A 7,500-nucleotide genomic window follows, 5' to 3' on the forward strand; every position below is an offset into this window, starting at 1 on the left:
AATTTCGAACGGCTTACGCGCGGAGAAATACACTTCTCCCGTCCGTCGAAATTTTTTTTTTTTACTTTGAACAAGGCGCATAGAGCCCGCCGAACCACGATTTCCGTGCGTCTTACATCTTTCGACGATGGGACGATCCACGCGAAGAGTTGTTTCGTGCTCGCGCGAGGTGCGATAGCGTCGATTCGCTTTTCTGTACGGGGAGAAATAGAACGATGAGTTGACTTATCGGGTCTTCGTTGGAATTACCGTCGCTGGCATTGTAAACTCCAGATGACCTTGTGATTCCTTCGTCGGGCACTGGTAAAGGGTGGCGATGATTCGTTCTATAATAGAAATACCCGTCGTAGCGATTCGGCCGAGACACCCGCCACGAAACACTCTCTCGTCGTGGAATCCCCGCGTCGGAGAGTAAAACGCGCGAAGGCTTACTATGAGAGAAGAAATAGTATATGCCGGTGGTTCGCGTGTGTAGGCTCTATACGAAATTGCGATTCAAGAGAGTAGGAAAAGACGCGATGAACCACGATTTCCGTGCGTCTTACGTCTCTCGACGATGGGACGATCCACGCGAAGAGTTGTTACGTGCTCGCGCGAGGTGCGATAGCGTCGATTCGCTTTTCTGTACGGGGAGAAATAGAACGATGAGCTGACTTATCGGGTCTTCGTTGGAATTACCGTCGCTGGCATTGTAAACTCCAGATGACCTTGTGATTCCTTCGTCGGGCACTGGTAAAGGGTGGCGATGATTCGTTCTATAATAGAAATACCCGTCGTAGCGTTTCGGCCTAGTCACCCGCCACGAAACACTCTCGTCGTGGAATCCCCGCGTCGGAGAGTAAAACGCCGAAGGCTTACTTATGAAACTTACGTCTCTCGACGATGGGACGATCCACGCGAAGAGTTGTTACGTGCACGCGTATGGTGCGATTGCGTCGATTCGCTTTTCTGTACGGGGAGCAATAGAACGTTGAGTTGACTTATCGGGTCTTCGTTGGAATTACCGTCGCTGGCATTGTAAACTCCAGATGACCTTGTGATTCCTTCGTCGGGCACTGGTAAAGGGTGGCGATGATGCGTTCTATAATAGAAATACCCGTCGTAGCGTTTCTTCCGAGTCAACCCGCTCACGAAACACTCTCTCGTCGTGGAATCCCCGCGTCGGAGAGTAAAACGCGAATTCATAGTATGGAAACTTACGTCTCTCGACGATGGGACGATCCACGCGAAGAGTTGTTACGTGCACGCGTATGGTGCGATTGCGTCGATTCGCTTTTCTGTACGGGGAGTAATAGAACGTTGAGTTGACTTATCGGGTCTTCGTTGGAATTACCGTCGCTGGCATTGTAAACTCCAGATGACCTTGTGATTCCTTCGTCGGGCACTGGTAAAGGGTGGCGATGATGCGTTCTATAATAGAAATACCCGTCGTAGCGTTTCTTCCGAGTCAACCCGCTCACGAAACTCTCTCTCGTCGTGGAATCCCCGCGTCGGAGAGTAAAACGCGAATTCATACTATGAAAACTTACGTCTCTCGACGATGGGACGATCCACGCGAAGAGTTGTTTACGTGCACGCGTATGGTGCGATTGCGTCGATTCGCTTTTCTGTACGGGGAGAAATAGAACGTTGAGTTGACTTATCGGGTCTTCGTTGGAATTACCGTCGCTGGCATTGTAAACTCCAGATGACCTTGTGATTCCTTCGTCGGGCACTGGTAAAGGGTGGCGATGATGCGTTCTATAATAGAAATACCCGTCGTAGCGTTTCTTCGGAGTCAACCCGCTCACGAAACTCTCTCTCGTCGTGGAATCCCCGCGTCGGAGAGTAAAACGCGAATTCATACTATGAAAACTTACGTCTCTCGACGATGGGACGATCCACGCGAAGAGTTGTTTACGTGTACGCGTATGGTGCGATTGCGTCGATTCGCTTTTCTGTACGGGGAGAAATAGAACGTTGAGTTGACTTATCGGGTCTTCGTTGGAATTACCGTCGCTGGCATTGTAAACTCCAGATGACCTTGTGATTCCTTCGTCGGGCACTGGTAAAGGGTGGCGATGATGCGTTCTATAATAGAAATACCCGTCGTAGCGTTTCTTCCGAGTCAACCCGCTCACGAAACTCTCTCTCTCGTCGTGGAATCCCCGCGTCGGAGAGTAAAACGCCGAAGGCTTACTATGAAACTTACGTCTCTCGACGATGGGACGATCCACGCGAAGAGTTGTTACGTGCACGCGTATGGTGCGATTGCGTCGATTCGCTTTTCTGTACGGGGAGTAATAGAACGTTGAGTTGACTTATCGGGTCTTCGTTGGAATTACCGTCGCTGGCATTGTAAACTCCAGATGACCTTGTGATTCCTTCGTCGGGCACTGGTAAAGGGTGGCGATGATGCGTTCTATAATAGAAATACCCGTCGTAGCGTTTCTTCCGAGTCAACCCGCTCACGAAACTCTCTCTCGTCGTGGAATCCCCGCGTCGGAGAGTAAAACGCGAATTCATACTATGAAAACTTACGTCTCTCGACGATGGGACGATCCACGCGAAGAGTTGTTTACGTGCACGCGTATGGTGCGATTGCGTCGATTCGCTTTTCTGTACGGGGAGAAATAGAACGTTGAGTTGACTTATCGGGTCTTCGTTGGAATTACCGTCGCTGGCATTGTAAACTCCAGATGACCTTGTGATTCCTTCGTCGGGCACTGGTAAAGGGTGGCGATGATGCGTTCTATAATAGAAATACCCGTCGTAGCGTTTCTTCCGAGTCAACCCGCTCACGAAACTCTCTCTCGTCGTGGAATCCCCGCGTCGGAGAGTAAAACGCGAATTCATACTATGAAAACTTACGTCTCTCGACGATGGGACGATCCACGCGAAGAGTTGTTTACGTGCACGCGTATGGTGCGATTGCGTCGATTCGCTTTTCTGTACGGGGAGAAATAGAACGTTGAGTTGACTTATCGGGTCTTCGTTGGAATTACCGTCGCTGGCATTGTAAACTCCAGATGACCTTGTGATTCCTTCGTCGGGCACTGGTAAAGGGTGGCGATGATGCGTTCTATAATAGAAATACCCGTCGTAGCGTTTCTTCCGAGTCAACCCGCTCACGAAACTCTCTCTCGTCGTGGAATCCCCGCGTCGGAGGGTAAAACGCGATATATAATAGTATATGCCAGTGGTTCGCGCGCGTCGTCTCTGAGATACGCGGTCGACAGAGTTCCGAAAACACGTGATGTGCCACGATTTCCGTGCGTCTTACATCTTTCGACGATGGGACGATCCACGCGAAGAGAACGTTCGTGCTTGCGTGAGGTGCAACAGCGTCGATTCGCTTTTCTGTACGGGGAGAAATAGAACGTTGAGTTGACTTATCGGGTCTTCGTTGGAATTACCGTCGCTGGCATTGTAAACTCCAGATGACCTTGTGATTCCTTCGTCGGGCACTGGTAAAGGGTGGCGATGATTCGTTCTATAATAGTAATACCCGTCGTAGCGTTTCGACCGATGTCACCCGCCACGAATGTCTCTCTCGACGTGGAAACCCCGCGCCGAAGAGTAAACGCGAAGGCTTACCATACGAAAGAAAACGGTATTATACGCCTGTGGTATGTGCGTCTCGGCTCTGTGATACGCGATCGGCAGAGTTACAAAAAAACGTTGATGGGCCACGATTTCCGTGCGTCTTACATCTTTCGACGATGGGACGATCCACGCGAAGAGTAGTTACGTGCTCGCGCGAGGTGCGATAGCGTCGATTCGCTTTTCTGTACGGGGAGAAATAGAACGATGAGTTGACTTATCGGGTCTTCGTTGGAATTACCGTCGCTGGCATTGTAAACTCCAGATGACCTTGTGATTCCTTCGTCGGGCACTGGTAAAGGGTGGCGATGATTCGTTCTATAATAGAAATACCCGTCGTAGCGATTCGGCCGAGACACCCGCCACGAAACTCTCTCTCGTCGTGGAATCCCCATGTCGGAGAGTAAAACGCGAAGGCTAACTATATAAGAAACATATAGTATTATTTATGCCTGTGGTTCTCCGTTTGTCCTACTCTCAGATACGCGACTCGGAGAGTTACGAATAATCGTGATGGACCACGATTTCTGTACGTCTTACATCTTTCGACGATGGGACGATCCACGCGAAGAGATCATTCCTGCTTGCGTGAGGTGCGATAGCGCCGATTCGCTTTTCTGTACGGGGAGAAATAGAACGATGAGTTGACTTATCGGGTCTTCGTTGGAATTACCGTCGCTGGCATTGTAAACTCCAGATGACCTTGTGATTCCTTCGTCGGGCACTGGTAAAGGGTGGCGATGATTCGTTCTATAATAGAAATACCCGTCGTAGCGATTCGGCCGTGTCACCCGCCACGAAAATCTCTCTCGTCGTGGAATCCCCGCGTCGTAGAGTAAACGCGAAGGCTTGCTATAGAAGACTATAGTTTATACGCCTGTGGTTCACCGGTTGCCTGCTCTCCGGGGTACGCGATCGCGCAGGAGTTACGGAAGAACTTGATGGGCCACGATCTCCAAGCGGCTATATCTTTCGACGATGGGACGATTCACGCGAAGAGAACGTTCGTGCATGCGTGAGGTGCGATAGCGTTGATTCGCTTGTCTGTACGGGGAGAAATAGAACGATGAGTTGACTTATCGGGTCTTCGTTGGAATTACCGTCGCTGGCATTGTAAACTCCAGATGACCTTGTGATTCCTTCGTCGGGCACTGGTAAAGGGTGGCGATGATTCGTTCTATAATAGAAATACCCGTCGTAGCGTTTCGACCGATGTCACCCGCCACGAAATTCTCTCTCGTCGTGGAATCCCCGCGTCGGAGAGTAACCGCCGAAGGCTTGCTATAGAAGACTATAGTTTATACGCCTGTGGTTCACCGGTTGCCGGCTCTCCGGGGCACGCGATCGCGCGAAGGTTACGGAGGGACGTGAAGCGCCCGAGCAATGAAACGTCCGCAGGAGGAAACGAGCAACCGCCGAACATTGTTTCGCGACGTTTCCATAATGTATTGTCGTTTCGCTCGCATCCCGCTTCTTTCCCCTAGTTTCCTCGACGCGTAGTTTCGCAGCCTTAGTGGACGAATCATTCTCGATTCGAGGAAAGATATGCAGTGGGGCGTGCAATGAGCCCGCCAGAGACCACGATCTCCAATGCGTCTTTACATCTTTCGACGATGGGATGATCCACGCGAAGAGAACGTTCGTGCTTGCGCGAGGTGCGTTAGCGTCGATTCGCTTTTCTGTACGGGGAGAAATAGAACGATGAGTTGACTTATCGGGTCTTCGTTGGAATTACCGTCGCTGGCATTGTAAACTCCAGATGACCTTGTGATTCCTTCGTCGGGCACTGGTAAAGGGTGGCGATGATTCGTTCTATAATAGAAATACCCGTCGTAGCGATTCGGCCGAGTCACCCGCCACGAAACTGTCTCTCTTTCGTCGTGGAAACCCCGCGTCGGAGAGTAAAACGCGCGAAGGCTGTGACTGTAACATATATATATACAGTATACAATGCCTGTGGTTTTTGCGCGTGTCGGCTCTTCGGTATACGCGATCGGCCAGAGTTACGGAGGGACGGTGAAGCGCACGAGAAATTGAAACGGCCGCACGATTGGAACCGAGCAACCGTCGAACATTGTTTCGCGACGTTTCCATAATGCGTTTTCGTTTCGCTCGCATACCGCTTCTTTTCCCCTAGTCTCTGAGACGCGTTTTCGAGCCGTTCTTCTACTATCGATTCTCGTAGAGAGAAGGGACCGGGTAGTCTGGAAGTGGAACCCGCATCTTGCGTGTACCGTACACGGAATTGAGAGGACCGGCCGTGAAGCTCGTTTTAAAGCCGTGCGTCTGACACCCAACTCTTGCGCGCCAATTTCGCGGCAAGAGATAATATGGGACGAATGACCGGCAAAGAGCCAGCTGTGAAGTCTGTTTTTTTAATCGAATCCGTGGACGTGTGTATGCCGTAGCGTCGCTCGTCGTGTTCGTTCATGGTCGTTCCGAGAGAAAGAACGAAAGCGGTAACGAAGGGACCGGCCGTGAAGCTCGTTTTAAAGCCGCGCGTCTGACACCCAACTCTTGCGCGCCAATTTCGCGGCAAGAGATAACATGGGACGAATGACCGGCAAAGAGCCAGCTGTGAAGTCTTTTTTCATTATTTGCTTTCAATCGATCGATCGGTACGATTCGTGCAACGTTTCGCGCGATGCGACGCGAAAACATGCGCGCAACAATAGATGCGTCTGATCGGAAGAACGCGAGGGTCGACTGCACGCGATGGATTCAGTATCGGGTAGGATACAAAATATATCCCCGTCGTTTCCACGCGTGCGAGTCTTCTGCGTCTTTCGCGGGTTTTTGAATGCACTATACGCCCGGAACGTCGAGAAATATATACATATTACTTGAACGTTTTTCGTCTCGAAAGGCTTCGGTGTCGTCTCCAAGGCGACGCCTGAATCTCCTTCGCGCGCTGGTCGGAGATTCAGGTATCAACTTTTATCTTCTCTTTGAAAGAAGAGAGATATTAGGTCGAACAAATGAGAATAAAATTATATATGTGAAATATAAAATTTATACGATTACCCTGAACGGTGGATCACTTGGCTCGTGGGTCGATGAAGAACGCAGCTAATTGCGCGTCAACGTGTGAACTGCAGGACACATGAACATCGACATTTCGAACGCACATTGCGGTCCACGGATACAATTCCTGGACCACGCCTGGCTGAGGGTCGTTTACGTACCATACACTGCTTGCGTAGCTCTGTCAAATCCCCGCCGTCGTTCACCTCTTCGGATCGAACGTTTTTTTACCGAAGGGCGCAAAGAACGTTTCTGAGTCGGGTTAAGAGAAGGATGCTACGTACGAGCGAACGATGGGTGTCTCGTCGGCGTTTGTCGCGGACACGCGAAAATTCTGTGAATTTCACGGACAGTGTACGTTCTAGTTGTTGCAAAACGATCGGAATCGTTTGTATGGACTCGCGTGAGTGTTCGCGGCGTCGTGCGTCGTTCAATTACGACCGCCCGCGGATACCGCTCCACTGCGATATGGATCTGAGCGACAACTTTTTCGGCTGTTCGTGAGATGAACGGTTTCGTGTGTTTAGAAAAATTTTTTTTCCCGCGCTCCCGACGTCACCTGAAATGATGCGTCAGAGGTGAAAGAAAATATTAAGAAGTCGAGAGAGAGAGAGACTACACACGTTTTATTCATATTTTGTATACCGTGCGTGAGACGGATGTGCACGACACGTCGTATGTCGGTATATTACCGACTGGCCCCAGGGAGATTGTTTTCTTCCTCTCTTACGAATGAGATGTACGTTTCGGAGGATCGTCGTTACCGAAACACACGGCAAAACGAGACTTCTCGCAGCAGAACCTTTATACACAATACACATCGACTCTTTTTACCCCGAGAGAGAGAGAAAAGGTGTATTTCTTTTTTTTATTTTTCGAATTCGACGCACGAAC

At 50.3% G+C, this 7,500-nt stretch overlaps 1 non-coding gene across 1 annotated transcript; it reads left to right on the top strand.

Annotated features, from left to right (window-relative positions):
- The first annotated feature begins 6,603 nt into the window (after positions 1 to 6,603).
- On the top strand, positions 6,604 to 6,758 carry LOC143176083 (5.8S ribosomal RNA). Its single transcript, XR_013000680.1, has one exon. It is a non-coding gene; the product is annotated as a 5.8S ribosomal RNA (ribosomal RNA).
- Positions 6,759 to 7,500: the final 742 nt, after the last annotated feature.

Source organism: Nomia melanderi, unplaced genomic scaffold, assembly GCF_051020985.1.
Source record: "Nomia melanderi isolate GNS246 unplaced genomic scaffold, iyNomMela1 scaffold0363, whole genome shotgun sequence".
In the NCBI taxonomy this organism is placed as follows: Eukaryota; Metazoa; Arthropoda; class Insecta; order Hymenoptera; family Halictidae; genus Nomia; species Nomia melanderi.